Source organism: Podarcis bocagei, assembly GCF_964188305.1.
Source record: "Podarcis bocagei genome assembly, chromosome: 6".
In the NCBI taxonomy this organism is placed as follows: Eukaryota; Metazoa; Chordata; class Lepidosauria; order Squamata; family Lacertidae; genus Podarcis; species Podarcis bocagei.
Genome location: NC_138130.1, coordinates 57,920,281 through 57,936,391, shown reverse-complemented (window position 1 = coordinate 57,936,391; position 16,111 = coordinate 57,920,281). Strand labels below are relative to the sequence as shown.

Below are 16,111 nucleotides of genomic sequence, written 5' to 3'. Positions count from 1 at the left end.
GTTAAGCTGTGAAACCCATCCCCCACACTTAACAAAATACCTGAAAATCACTGTTGACCTCATTCCCAAAAAACTGAATACGTTTTGAGTTCTCATACTCCTGTCTGTCTGGGCAGTTCTGGGGATTCCATTATAATAGACCCTGCCCCAAGAAAACCCTACAACACTGGGAAGTCAAGTATGCAATACTGCCCTGCTTTCAGCACCCCAATGACCACTGCTGGTTTTACCTTTCCTGATTCTTTCTTTCAACTTTCCACAGGCATCCAGTTGACCAATGATAACAGAATGCTAGACTAAATAGGCCTTTGGTCTGATCCAGAAGGGCTCTTCTTATTTTCTGTTGTTCTTAATATTCCTCATATTCCTGGCATATTCCTCAGGTAATTGGAATGCCTGTGGTCAATGACTTACCTCAGGATTTTAAGTGCCAGTTAATTTTTCAGGCTTGAGAAAAGATAAAGAAATAGAATTAAATTAATACTCTTCACTACTTACTACGACCTCTGCTATGAACAAGTAATGGACGATCGCAGTTTGGCAAGGAGTTTGAAGACTAGTCAGTCTAACTCAACCAATATCATTTCAGTGAAATAAGAATCATAAATTTGCTGGACTAGCAGAAAATAAAGCATCTTAACTGGTGCTATTTCAGTAATCGATATCTAATCTGAGCTCACCACATTTTTATTTTAGTTTGAAAGTGAGAGGGCAGAAAGGTGCTGACTTCTGTAGCCAAGGAAGGTGCTCAGCTTCTTCACATTCAGTCCCCTCTGCTGTAGAACGATCCACAGTTTCTTCCTTCTAACATTGACAAAAGAGGCAATCCATCTTTTTCCACCGAGTTATTTCTACCTATCTAAACACAAGTCCTGCTTTACTAGGCAATTTTTAAAAAGAGTGTCTGAACTGACCTTATTGGCATATCCTACATCATGTAGTCCTTCTTCCAATTGTTATGCCGCAGAATTGTAGATGTATCTGAAAACCATGTGGAGCTTGCCTGCTGGGACACCTCTTAAGGAATTTGGTGCAAAAACACAGAAAGGAAACATAAGAGGTGGTCATTAATATGTAGGTATTTACAGCTGTGGAATACAAGGGCACAAGAATACTCAGACTTCACCTGTTTCTCCATAATTCACAAAAATATTTGTTAAAAACTTAGCTTCCCTTTGCTGCAACAACATGACCTATGGTGCAATCCTCAAATTATTTCCTTGGAAATGCCCTCTTTAAACTGATTATCCTTCTTACCTTTATACCAAAGGTCTAGTGTCTAAGGAATCAACATCTTTCTAACAAGTTCAGCTTCCTTGATATTGATATTCTCCTTTCTTGTGTGCTGATCTAAGGGATAAAATAAATGGCTATTGCAGTTAGGCTCTGGCAACATAGTCATTTGACTGCTTCACTCAGATCACATTTCAGTGTGTAGTAAGGCAATTGATGAAGCAATCAGATGACCACTTGTAAATCTAATTTGATTCAATGCACATTCACACCGTTATAATGTGGGGATACTGAACTGAAGACATGAAGAGGATGGAAGAAGGATTGTATATATGCTATCCCCACTCCCAACCTCTGCTAGATTTTAAATCCCGTTTGGAACAAAACCTACAGGCATGGAAGCTGTATATACACATAAGTTTTGAACTTGCGGTTGGCATCTTGCAAACAGTAGAATCCCTAGCTGTGTCAAAAAAGGCTTTGCATTAAACAATTGCCATGTGTTTTGTTATCCAACAAATGGGGGAGGGCTTGGGGCCTTGACATGCAAGTAAGGCTATTTTTGCCTATTCCATCCCCCTCCAAAAGTTACTCTCCACATGCTTCCAAAATCAGCTTCGGAGGATTTGGAAACCATATGGAACAGCATGGAAGGTGGCATGAGGTGCTGTAGGGGGAATGGGGAATAATGAAAAATTGCTCCCCACCCCGTCCATTTTAGGAAGCCCCTTTAGGTCAAAGAGTCTTTGCTCAACATCAGGGATGCTACTGAATGCACCCCATAGGCTCTGCTCACAAACACTTGAGAAAAACAGGCACTAGGCCACTCTCTTTCTACATGCACCATTTCCCTGAATCTCTGTGAGCAGCTGCAGTGAATTCAGAGAAAAGGTAAGAGGCGATGTGACCAAAGTTTACACAATATTGCATGACATGGAGAAATTGGATAGAGGAAAGAAGTTCTCCCCACTTTCTCATAACACTATGAATTGTGGGCATTCAAGAAGATGAATGTTGAAAGTTAAGGGCAGATAAAGGAAGTTTTTCACAGAGTGCATTGTTAAACTTCCACAGGAGGCAGAGATGGCCACCATCTTGGATGGCTTTAAAAGAGGATTAGACAAATTCAGGGAAGAGAAGGCTACCAATGGTTACCAGTGCATGCTCAGAGAGAGTATTGCTTCTGAATACCAGTTGCTGGAAAACACAGAGTGTTTTGGTCCTCCTTGAGGGTTTCTCACAGACATCTGGTTAGCCACTGTGAGAACAGGATACTGGACTAGATGGGTCATTGGCCTGATACTCTTATGAATTTCTTGAGCAGCCTTCCCCCCCTTTTTTTACAAAATGCCAACCCCTCTATCCCTTTTCTTTGAAATATGATTGATATCTGCTGCTATTCTAAAAGTTTTCTCATCCACTGAGTCAGAAAAGTGTCCATGTCCAATCAGCAATTTGCTGAACCCTTTTAACAAGTTCTTGGATTGTGTAAAGCCCCAATACTATCATGTGTCCGTGCTCTTTATAACTTTCACATAAAAGTCAAATAAAATAAATGAATAAAATTATAATTTTTTAAGTGACGAGATCTTCAAGGGTAATAAGTCAAACCAGATTGAAAATAAAGTGCCAAAGGGCACATGGCAGACTCTTTCACACTAAAACTCACTCCACTTCATAAAATGTTTTTGGGGGGCACATTGTATAGTGTAATATATTCAGAATCCCAAAATTATGAGACAGATTTACTACTGGAAAGGCAGCTCAATTGTATCGCCATCCTGAGTAGAAATGGGTATATTGCTCAAATTTGTCTGAGCTGCAGTCTTATTATATAGTCACTGAACATGTAATTACACCATCTATTATTATAATTGCTTTGTCCTCTGAAGACATCTGAATATAATTAATAAGACAGGGCAAAATTATATGTTATAAAAATATTGTATGGTACATCCTGATACAAAGATTCCCCCCTCCCCATACTAATACTCTTTTAAGTCTGCTGTTTCATACTCTTCAAGGTACAAAAGCTTTCTAAAGTGGGGGGGGGACAACATATTTTGATTTTTGCAGCCAGTGTTTATAATAGAACAGGTAAGGCTAAATGTATGAAAGCAGTATTGCTTATACTAGTTGATCCAGCTTAGGACTAGCTATAGATATATGTGAGCAGACTGCAGACCCCCTGGCTGGGTGATGAAACCCAACATGCCAATAGATAGAATCATAGAATCATAGAGTTGGAATAGACCACAAGGGCCATCGAGTCCAACCCCCTGCCAAGCAGGAAACACCATCAGAGCACTCCTGACATATGGTTGTCAAGCCTCTGCTTAAAGACCTCCAAAGTAGGAGACTCCACCACACTCCTTGGCAGCAAATTCCACTGTCGAACAGCTCTTACTGTCAGGAAGTTCTTCCTAATGTTTAGGTGGAATCTTCTTTCTTGTAGTTTGGATCCATTGCTCCGTGTCCGCTTCTCTGGAGCAGCAGAAAACAACCTTTCTCCCTCCTCTATATGACATCCTTTTATATATTTGAACATGGCTATCATATCACCCCTTAACCTCATCTTCTCCAGGCTAAACATGCTCAGCTCCCTTAGCCGTTCCTCGTAAGGCATCGTTTCCAGGGCTTTGACCATTTTGGTTGCCCTCCTCTGGACACGTTCCAGTTTGTCAGTGTCCTTCTTGAACTGTGGTGCCCAGAACTGGACACAGTACTCCAGGTGAGGTCTGACCAGAGCAGAATACAGTGGCACTATTACTTCCCTTGATCTAGATGCTATACTCCTATTGATGCAGCCCAGAATTGCATTGGCTTTTTTAGCTGCCGCGTCACACTGTTGGCTCATGTCAAGTTTGTGGTCAACCAAGACTCCTAGATCCATTTCACATGTACTGCTCTCAAGCCAGGTGTCACCCATCTTGTATTTGTGCCTCTCATTTTTTTTTGCCCAAGTGCAATACTCCCTGTTAAAGTTCATCTTGTTTGTTTTGGCCCAGTTCTCTAATCTGTCAAGGTCGTTTTGAAGTGTGATCCTGTCCTCTGGGGTGTTAGCCACCCCTCCCAGTTTGGTGTCATCTGCAAATTTGATCAGGATGCCCTTGAGTCCATCATCCAAGTCGTTGATAAAGATGTTGAATAAGACAGAACCCTGTGGCACCCCACTAGTCACTCTTCTCCAGGATGAAGAGGAACCATTGATGAGCACCCTTTGGGTTTGGTCAGTCAGCCAGTTACAAATCCACTGAGTGGTAGCATAGTCAAGTCCGCATTTTACCAGCTTCTTTACAAGAATATCATGGGGCACCTTGTCAAATGCCTTGCTGAAATCTAGGTAGGCTACATCCACTGCGTTCCCTTCATCTACCAGGCTTGTAATTCTGTCAAAAAACGAGATCAGGTTAGTCTGACATGACTTATTTTTCAGAAATCCATGCTGACTATTGGTGATCACAGCATTCCTTTCTAGGTGCTCACAGACTGTTTGCTTAATGATCTGCTCCAGAATCCAGATGCTGCATGTACATTTCTTCCCACTGAGCTGAGGCTGCACAAGCGAACAGAAAATTGGCTAAGAGAGCAAAGTAGCTATTTGGGAAGGAGAGCAGAAGGGGCACTGGACTGACTATCTTTGTCCCTAGAAAATAGCCAGTCGATACAGCTGATTCCTACAGGGCTTTGCATGCATAGCTCTCCAAGGTGCTCTGGAGCTGTATTGTCGGAACATGGTCATCTTCTTCACAATGCCCCTACTGGAGCTAAAATCTGCCTAATTTAGGCACGATGCTGGCAGACCTGTGCACTGGAAGTTGGAGCTGCTGAACTGATAGAGAAAGCAGGGGTGAGTCCTTCTTTAAGAGCAAGAGGGTTGTCTTAGTAGGGAGTTCAGAATCCTTCCTCCAACTTGCAACCTACCTTTCCTCAGTTTGACCCCCAATATTACTTTTGCTTCCAGGTGGGTTCCGATACTGAAAGTGAGCCAAGCTTGGAGAAAACGATTGCATGGAAAAAGTAGTGTTAATTCCAGGTTTGGGAGGGCTCTGGCACATGACATTTTTCATGAGCTCACTTAATGAATCTTCCTCTATATGCAGTTAGGTATATGCCCTGGCAGAAAACCTGCCCTATTAAGCAGTTGGTGGAGGGGACCGAGGCCTCTTTTGCTGCCTAAAAAAGGACCCTTCTACTCCATTGATTTTGATGAGAGCACATCAGATCCAAGTTTAATTATGCCAGTTTGATGCCATCATTTCTGATTTGGCTTGTCATGTCTACTTTGGCTTCTTCATTGTCAGAAAGAGACATGCTGATGACCTTGTCATAAACATTAATGAATATTAATTAATCTGTCACAACTAAGTATTTTAAAATACTGTTTAAACCCCAAAGTGAGGGGTTTCTTGAAGAGAGATGGGTTGTTGTTAGAGTTCTTCCTTTTCTCACTTGTAAACTACAGAACACCTAGCACATTCACATAAACACTGCATTTGTTTTCCATTGTGAAACCTCAGCAGTTTCTCATCCTCTGGTCTTTAACAGAATATCTTTCAAAACAAACTTGAAGAGTAAGCTTATATTAGAATATATTATTCCAACTCCTGATTTAGGGATGCTTCATTAGGAAACATGCTAGGGCCTCCATAAGCTCAATCAATCAATTCTATTTAAAATTCTTCACCAGAGGTAGCTCCGAAAGTACTCTAGTATTTGACATTTTGCTTTAGAGCTGAAGTACAGGAAAACAGGCCACGTGTGAAGGTCACTGACATTTCGTCAAACAGATTAAGCATTATAAAGTGTCAAGCAACATTGTGAGATTTTCATTTATTCATGTAAGTCATGGCTCATCTTCAAATAGGGTGAGTTTATATCTTTAGAGTAAGAAAAAGAACAATTATGGACTCAGAAACCTGAGATGTAAAATAAATATGTGCTGTGTGTATGTGTCTGTTTTAAGGTATGTAAAATAATATGCCCGAGACAGATACAAGGCAGATCTGCAGAAACTGATTGACACTTTCCAGAAATAGATGGGGTAAAAGCCATTAAAAATAATTGTAAAAGCGCATTTTGAGTTAGCTCAGTAATTGGTCAATTTTCCCGTACAATTGTTGGTGAAATTTTTAATGGCATATAACTTTCTTCCTTTCATGGGAACAGCATGAAATATTGCTAAATTCAAAACAACACAGAAAATAATAGAGACTCTATTATATAATAACAGTGATAAAACTAGAACACAATATACAATACTGCAATAGCTTCACTTAGCTTCTGAGTTTTGCCTTTTGCTTGCTGCTGATTATTATGCTGCGGTTACTTTCTCTCTTTTTTGGTAACAAATAGATGCACTTTATCTGGTAGACTCTAGAGCAATGATTCTTTCCCATGGGATCTCACTGCACACTTAATTTTTGTGGCCTGCCCTCAGCAGAACATGGACTTAAAAACTCATCTTTAGATTGCTAGGATGGTGTTGTGGATAAAATTATGAACCTGACCTGGGAGAGGTGGTCAAATACCTGCTCAACCACGAAGCTCATTGAGTAACCAGTTGCTGGATCTTCACCTTATATTACAGAATTGTTGCGAGAATAAATATTAACATGCTTAAAAGTCCACTACATAATAGATCCTGCCAGGAAATAGGATTCCATTTCACAAAAATCAACATGTGATAAAATAAACAATGATGTCCATTCTTAGAGCTGATTTATCAAGGTTTTTAGCCTGCTAGAATGTAATTGTCCTAAATATGGTGCACATGAATATTTGATGCTTTCAAATAACTTTGTCCAATAAGAATCTCATTAAACAAGGGGGGGGGGAGACAATGATGGAGTTGGAAAGCCTTATTGGATCTCTGAATTCCCCTTAACATGACTTACCCATCTCCACCTTAAGAAATACCATTTATTTCCCCCTTATCCACCCACACCCATTATCTGGATCTGACTCACCCAGGAGAAGAATACTTTTAAAAACAAAACACCTTCCCTTATTAGTTGTGTGATGCTTCCCTAACGTCACTTCACTGTTGATGACACTCTTGCAGAATACCACAATGAAAGAAAGACACACCAATGCACCAAGAACATTTTTGCTATGAAAGTTATAGGATTCCAGTAGGGTGCCACAGGATATGCATTGGGGTTGAAGCAGTATATGTTAGTAAATCAGTCCACCAAGGCTGCATTTTGTGATTGGTATAATTCACATGACCATCTGAGAGAGTGTGAGAACAGAAAGACCATCTCATATCCTCCACTGCACGTGTACTTTTAGAATGTACTTTCACTTCTGTTGGTTGTCTCGGGGCTGAAAGAGAACAGTCGCCATCATGCTTTCTCTGTGTAAAGTCTGTAGATAAAACATAGAATAGAACTACAGAGTCTCCTGCTTATTGCTGTACGATGCCAGGAGAATAGTGTGCATAAATCATTATGATTTGTGTCACTGGGGTGTCTGGAAAAGAAGGGAGAAGCTTTCCCAGAACCATGCTCACCAGAGGATGCCCAGAGGAATGGGGGGCTGCCGACACCCCGGGGCATTTTCTAACAGTATGGCTGTCCTAAAAGATCTGCAGGTGCAAACAGTACTGAAAGTAAGGTGAATAACTACCCCAATAACATCATGAGCACAAATCATTATAAGTGCACAAAAACCTACATGATACTTCAGACTGTACACTGCTCACCTCCAGTAATTGTTCATGTTTTTTTCCTTTTATAGAAGAATGAAGGGGAATTTGCTCCACTTTAAGCCCAAGTAGTGTACAGCTCTTTTTCTGTCACTATAATTAGGCTAGAAACAAACATTCCTTCTGATGCCCCAGTTGAAAAGCCACAGGAGCACCCCCCACACACACACACAAGCTGTAAGACTGTTGCATAGACAGCCTACACATTTTAGACAGCCTGTGCATTTTAAAATCTGAAAGAGTCATTTGGCTCTGTGTTCCTATTACAGGCACAACTGAGGCATGATAGCATTAAATTTGGTGCTTCACAGTGTGCTACTGTGCTCAACCAGCCAAACAACTCTGATGGCCTAATCAGCATTATTTATGGGTGATTAAACTATGGGGCAAATGTTTCCCTCTCACCTTTAACACAGCGGTATGAGCTGAAGAGTGCCAGTTGAGCCTCATCCATGTCAAAACGATAAAGATCTGGAACAAGATCTACATGACTTTGAAATTGACAGGCAATTATGTATATAACTTTAAAAAATAAAATAATGCCTGGCTGATAGTTAATCAATGATCAGGGATCAATAGCCCATATTTTCTCAGAGAGTCAGACAATTAAGCTCAGTTTAACCTACAGAAAGGCTTCATCATAGGAACTTTTGAAAAGTCTGCTTACCAGGGCTGGTTACCTCGGGGTTGTATAGACTCCTGAGGTCAGTTGGTTTCCCCAGACAGCTTCCTCCATGGCTGTTCCCATCTCCCACACCAGAGATGGCCTAGAATGTTTTCAAGTCCCTCAGGTAAAAAATGGAATTATGCTTATGTACTTGTTGGTATCTGTGTGTCTCAAGAGAAAAAAGGAGTGTGCCTCCAGGGGTAAAGTCAAACCATCGTGTTAGCAGTATGTAACTGGCTGCAAGCCTGGGCAGTGTGCACAGAGGGCTTGGACTGCCCAGACCCCCCTCTTGGCCTTGCTGATGTGGTCCAAAGGAAAGCAGAGCAATATGTTTGGCACCAGCTTGGCTGCAGGAGTTGCCGGAAGGAGGCATATAGAACACCATCCAACTGTCTTAGGGATTCCACTCTGGATTTGTGTAGGGTTTACTCCTTAGTCTTTTCTTCTCCCAAAGATGTTCCACAATGCAGCTGAGGTCTAGGAACAGAGTTTTCCTTCTCCTAGATGGGCTGCTTCCCCAGGTTGATGAGCCCCATCTGCCCCTCACTTCCCTCTACAACATGTGCAGAAACCTCAATTTTGGCTGTTGTATCCTTTCAAAGAGGGACGCGGGTGGCGCTGTGGGTAAAACCTCAGTGCCTAGGGCATGCCGATCGCATGGTCGGCGGTTCGAATCCCCATGGCAGAGTGAGCTCCCGTCTTTCGGTCCCAGCTCCTGCCTACCTAGCAGTTCGAAAGCACCCTTAAGTGCAAGTAGATAAATAGGTACCGCTTTCTAGCGGGAAGGTAAACGGCATTTCCGTGTGCTACGCTGGTGCCGGCTCGCCAGAGCAGCTTCGTTATGCTGGCCACGTGACCTGGAAGTGTCTCCGGACAGCGCTGGCCCCCGGCCTCTTAAGTGAGATGGGCGCACAACCCTAGAGTCAGACACGACTGGCCCGTACGGGCAGGGGTACCTTTACCTTTACCTATCCTTTCAAAGTGCCATTGAAATTGGTGAGATGCTTTTCAGCAGCAGCATCCCAAGTCTCGCCGAAGTTACTTAGTGATGTTCAAGCTCTAATTCAAAAGATTTTTTGAGTAGGTGTACCATTTGTCTCATCTGCTCAATTTTCTAGAGCTTGTCTCCACATGCAGGAGAAGTCCCTAACCAAGTGTTTGAGACCCATTGGCTACCCTCTCCTGGTTTAAGCAGCCAGTAAAAGCCATTCCTGTGGTGTGACTGTTGCTGAATGCTGACAACATCTAGAAGCCACAGGTGAGAGCTGAGTGCAGGTGGATGAACTACCTCAGAAGGGGCATAATGTGTGAACACTAGAGGTACTACCCCTCTTCTAACACCCCATGCATCCCTTATGGACTAAAAATGCAAAAAAAAAGGGGGGAGACAGGAAAATATGGACTGTTCTATAACTGTACTAATATTCACACATGGCCACCTGAATAAATATCGCAGTCTACATGACTGTACACTCTCCCCCCTAAATTGATGTGCTGGATTCTAAGTTTTTAAAATTCACAAATCAGTCAGTGGCATCCACAACAAAGGGAAATTTTAAGGCATGTATTTTGAAGTACAAAATATCACATACATTTTGAAGACGTTGTAGAATACCATGTAGAAATCTCATTCCCCTTCTGAGACTTTCTGTGTGTGAGGCAGGCATGAAATCTGCACTAAGAAGGATCAAAAGTTGTGTGTTATCAAATACGAGTTGTTTCTTTCATCAATACATAGCACAGTCAGAGATTATTTTACTGGGGGGTGTAAATAGCCATGAGTCTGGAACAGTGGTATCAAAATACAATCTTCCAGATGTAAGATCCTCAAGTCTTGTCAAATAGTGTGACTCGATATCTGCCTTTGAAGCCTATTAAAATACTAGCTAGAGTCAAAGAGCTTAATTCTGTCAGTAATGCCACAACAGTTTACGCCAGCTGAGAATTTGACCTGTAGCCTCTTTTTTGAATTGCCCTCCAGTCTATTAAGCTTACAATATTTTAAAAAAATAAAATCAAGAGGCAGCGCACTTGCTGTGTCCAGATGCAGAAATGAGAATCACCTTAGCAGCTGGAGATACAGCAGGGGGCCTGAAACTCCTGCAGCTTATAATGCAGAAGTGGTGATTGAAAGCAAGGTTGCGCCACCCACTCATATGCACTATCATTGGGAGCATATTGGGAGCCCATTTAAAGCTTTTTTGGTACTATTTTTGAGTGTGATCTCCTGAAGAGTACCATTAACTGAAAAGTTTCAGCTACTGCACTCAGCAATCATTATCATTTGCAGTAGCTGTTGATGGACAAAATTTAATTTTACTTTCTCAGTATTATAGAGATACCTACAGATGCAATAATTAGACAGACATCACCCTGAGGAAAGAGAAGGGCTAATGTGAATAACGTATTGATAGCCACATAAATGCTCAGCCACATATACAATATTCTGGAACAGAAAGGAAAACATGCAGCATAATTGTATGTACACTTATTGGAAGTATTCCTCCTCTTCCTCTATACACAATATGCTAGAATATAAAGGATAACATACAGCATAATTGTACAAATCTGTGGTATGGCTACATTTGAGATTCATTGCCACCCCATCTCAAAAACAATATATAACTGGAAAAATGATCTGGAGGATGGTGTGCCTTATTTACAAGTAAAAAGTGAAAGTATTTGTGGTTATTAATTTAAGAAAAATACAACTGACTGGGAACTTCAGGCAGATAGAAGTTTATAAAAAATTACAATTGTGTTTAGGAGGTGGAGAGAGAAGACCATGCCCCTATAACTTAAGGTAACCCACTGAATCTATTGATTAGCAATAGATTCAGGAAAAAACAAAGAAAGTACTTTGTCATACAACAGGCACATAATTAGCATACAAATTCATTGCACTTCCTCATGGAACTTTGAAGTGTCAGGCATAGCCCTATTGGCTTTAGCCCAAACGTAGCAGAGTTTTCCTGCACAGCGAAGAAGCTAGTTGCGGCAGTAATGACTACTCAGCTAGACTCAGAATAACTATTTACAGGATTTATTAAAAAAGGAAAAATAAAACCAGCAGAGTTTCTGCATACAAATCAAAGCAAATAAATCCTCTCTCTTTCTCTCTCAAAACCATACACAGCACTTCTAACTCCTAACACACCTCACACCAAACTGTGCTAGCATTCCCAGATAACAGAGTTGAGTGCTGGTCGTTAACCAATCAGAGTGAGTAGTTTCTAGGTCAAGCAGACCTGGGCTTTCTGCCAAGAGTAAATTGACACCAGCTTAAGTTAATTGGTGAAGCTAGAATCTGCAAGTTTCCCACGAGAACCAATTAACAGAAACTGAACACCCCCTCACAGATTCTGCTGAACAATTAACACCAAATACACCTATGTAGGAGATCATTTTTCCAGCAAACCTAAACCCTTGCACATTCGCTTGTTCTTTATCTTTGCCAATGGTTTAGTTAACACATCTGCTACATTTTCTTCACTTGATACATAAGTACAGGTGATTATATTGTCTTGTACACAGCAACGTACATTTTGGTATTTTACAGAGATATGTTTGGAACGCGATTTGAAGCCCTCTGTTTTACTTAAGGTTATACAAGCTTGATTATCAATGTAAACTTGTACTGGTTCTCCACAATTTACATTTAAATCTGTTAACAAATGCTTGAAATAAATCACCTCGTTGCACAATTCACTCAATGCGGCGTACTCTGATTCCGTTGATGACACACTTACAACGTCTTGCTTGCGTGACCGCCAGCTGATTAAAGCTCCACCGACCATTATGACTAGTCCTGTGACAGATTTTCTATCCGGCAAATTTCCCCAGTCACTATCACAGTAGCAACTCAACATTTCATCCTCGGAAGAATTTAATTGTAACATATAGCCAATTGTCTGTTTGAGGTATCTCAGAACTTGTTTTACCCCTTTCCAGGCATTTAGTGTGGGTTTTGAGACCAATCTACTTAATATGCCTACTGCATAGCTAATATCAGGTCTGGACCACTGTGCTAGATACAATAAACTTCCAATTACAGAGTGATATACATCAGGGTGTTCAAATTCAGGACTCTCATCTATATGAAGTGTTTTTTATGAAACCTGGATCCATAGGCACCACTGCCCCTTTGCAATCCTGCATCCTGTATGTAGTCAGTAGTTGTTTAACTTTGTTCTGCTGACTAATTAGGCAGCTGCCATCTTGGGCCCAGCACACTTCCAACCCTAGATATGTCCTAACCGGGCCTAAGTCTTTTGTACACCCACCTGCAGCCTACAATCTTTGCCCCCTCAGGCGCTGCTACTGGTGTAAAAACCTTGTGCTCATTCAGAGAGGACATCTCTTCCTCCATTGCCTGTTTCCAGCGCTCTGCCTCCTCTTTTGGTAACTTTAACACCTCCTGAAAACTCTTGGGCTCTGCACTTACACTAAACACATTTGCAGTATCTGGGGAAAAACACACTGGAGGCACTCCTTTGTTTTGTCTTTTAGATCTTCTGGGAGAAAATTTTTCTTCTGACCCACTTTCCTCCTCAGAACTACGACCTCTCTTTTGTTGCTTAGCAACTGGTCTCTGGCTAACTCCACTTTCTTGAGAGCTCTTATCTGAACTTTCCTCCCCCTCAGACTCTGATTCTCTGTGTCTACCTTCAGAGTCATGAAGCTCCTGGGAAGGTTCAAACCAAACCTCAGTATTGGCATGTAGTCTCTCCCAGCCACTATGTTCACAAAAACTGGCATTCCTGGAGATCACAATGCCATTTGACCCTTCAGCAAAGCGGAAACCTTTTCCCAGCTCCTGGTAACCCACAAACACTAGCTGTTTGGTCTTAGGATCTCCCTTTTTCCTCATTTGTTTCGGAATTAATACCCAGGCTTTTGATCCAAACACATGCAAATGGTCAATTTTAGGTTTTTTCTGAAACAATTTAAAGTATGGGGTTGTACCTATTGTTTGATGAAAGAGCCTGTTTTGGAGATAACACGCGGTGAGCATGCTCTCCCCCCAATAAGACATGGGTAAATCAGCATCATCAAGCATGGCAAACATCATATCTTGTAAAGATCTGTTTTTCCGCTCCGCAACGCCATTCTCCTCTGGGGAAAAAACGTTCGTTTTTCTATGCCCAATGCCACGCTTTTGTAACCAATCTTTAAAGGCATTTGACATAAATTCGCCACCTCTGTCCGTCTGAATCCTTTTGAGTTTAATGGACAGAAATCTTTCCACAGATGCCACCCAGCCTTTAAACTTAGTGAACACGTCACCCTTATTTTTCATGGGAAAAACCCAAGAATAACGCGTGGCGTCATCCACAATTGTTAGTGAAAAACGCGATCCACCCCTGCTTACAGCAAATGGACCAATTACGTCCATGTGAACCAGCTGTAGCGGTGACTCACTAACTCTGTCACTTCTGGGGTAAGAGACTCTGTGGGTTTTAACCTTTTTACAGACATTACAATCAAGGTACTTGTTACAACTCTTTAAATTACCCCCATCAGCCAATTCAGACATTTTTAGTACACTTTTCCAGCAAGCATGCCCCATTTTCCTATGCAATAAGTGCACACAGTTGTCATGTATAGCTTTGTTATTCACTGCAGGCTGAGATTTACTGACTACTGCTGCAACTTGAGATCCTGCTTTAAGCCAAAACAAGCCTCCCTCTGACTTAGCAGTGCCTAAAATCTCACCAGCCTTCTTAATAATGCAACTGTCTCCTTCAAAATACACTTTAAACCCAGCTTTTAGCAAACAATCTACAGACATCAGATTGCTCCTTAATGACGGCACACAAAGTACATTTTGCAGGCATTCACGAAGACAAGGAACAAAAACTGCACCCCCCGAAATCACTTCGGAAGTACTTCCGTCTGCTAGAGCCACCTGGCTGCGCTGTGCTGAGTTCTTGGAAACAAACAATTCATCTGAATTCACGATGTGGCGAGACGCTCCCGAATCGACCACCCAGACCGCTTGTTTCTCATCAGCACTCTTGACCTCGCCGGTCACCAGCTGAGCCGACTGTTTTCGTTTGAAGAATTTCTTTTTCCGCTGCTGCTGCTGATCTCGTCTCTGCTCCTGCACCGGCAACTGAGACTTGACCAACTCCGGACATTGTCGTTTTAGATGCGCTGAAGACCCACATCGGAAACAACGCCTAACAGCAAACGCTGACTCCTCACCGGTACGCTGCTTTTGCTTCACCTCTGGCACGGCATGAGAACTCCTTCCAAACCGCCCACCTGTAGAAGCCTCTGCAGCCAACGACCTTTCTTGCCTCTTCTGCCATTCTTCAATCAAACGCCCAGTAACGTAACTGACTGATAAATCAGGCTCCTGTATGCCTTCTAGAGACAAAACTAAATTATCCCAGCTTTCCGGGAGAGAACTCAAAATAATAGCCACCTTCTCCTGCTGGTCTAATGCACAGTCTCTTTCCTGTAGCGCAGCAAACTTTAACTGTAAACTGTGTAGGTGTTCCTGCATTGTAACCCCAGGCTGTAACATTGCCTTGTACAATGCCTTGCGAATGAACAGCTTGGAAACCGCTGTCTCACGCACATGGAGTTCTTTAAGTGCTTGCCACACACCTCTAGCTGTCTTGATTCCCCTCACATACGGCAACTGGGAATCTTCCAGCCCCAAGACAATTGTGGCCCTTGCTCTTTGGTCTTTATCGAGGTCTTCATCATCAGGCTTCGTAGGAAACTTACTCACCACTTGCCAGAGACGATCCCTCTGCAGCACTGCCTGCATGCGTTCCGACCACAGCAAGTAATTGGAGTCATTCAGATGCTCAAAAGCCATCTGAACTGGTTGTGAGGCCATCTTGAGAGCGATGTCCCTGGAACCCGGAACCAGCTACTCACGACCACCGAGAGAGAAAACAGGAACCACAGCACCCAGCACTCACACGCTGCAGCTGTTGTCCTTCTGTCCGCTGCGTCACCAGCTCACCACAGTCAGGAACCAGCCAGGAACAACAACTTCTGGAACTACTGGAACCAACGCCGTTAATGCTGACACCACCGCAACTCAGGCTGGCAGCACAATGCCCATAACCTCATGCAACTTTGAAGTGTCAGGCATAGCCCTATTGGCTTTAGCCCAAACGTAGCAGAGTTTTCCTGCACAGCGAAGAAGCTAGTTGCGGCAGTAATGACTACTCAGCTAGACTCAGAATAACTATTTACAGGATTTATTAAAAAAGGAAAAATAAAACCAGCAGAGTTTCTGCATACAAATCAAAGCAAATAAATCCTCTCTCTTTCTCTCTCAAAACCATACACAGCACTTCTAACTCCTAACACACCTCACACCAAACTGTGCTAGCATTCCCAGATAACAGAGTTGAGTGCTGGTCGTTAACCAATCAGAGTGAGTAGTTTCTAGGTCAAGCAGACCTGGGCTTTCTGCCAAGAGTAAATTGACACCAGCTTAAGTTAATTGGTGAAGCTAGAATCTGCAAGTTTCCCAC

General features: G+C 42.3%; 1 long non-coding RNA gene across 1 annotated transcript in view; it reads right to left on the bottom strand.

Annotated features, from left to right (window-relative positions):
- Positions 1 to 913: 913 nt before the first annotated feature.
- The window catches only part of LOC308590057, a 114,249-nt gene continuing 99,051 nt past the window's right edge, over positions 914 to 16,111 (bottom strand). The window contains exon 5 of the long non-coding RNA XR_014009648.1: positions 914 to 1,017. This is a non-coding gene — a long non-coding RNA (uncharacterized lncRNA). The remainder of the gene's footprint in view (positions 1,018 to 16,111) is intronic.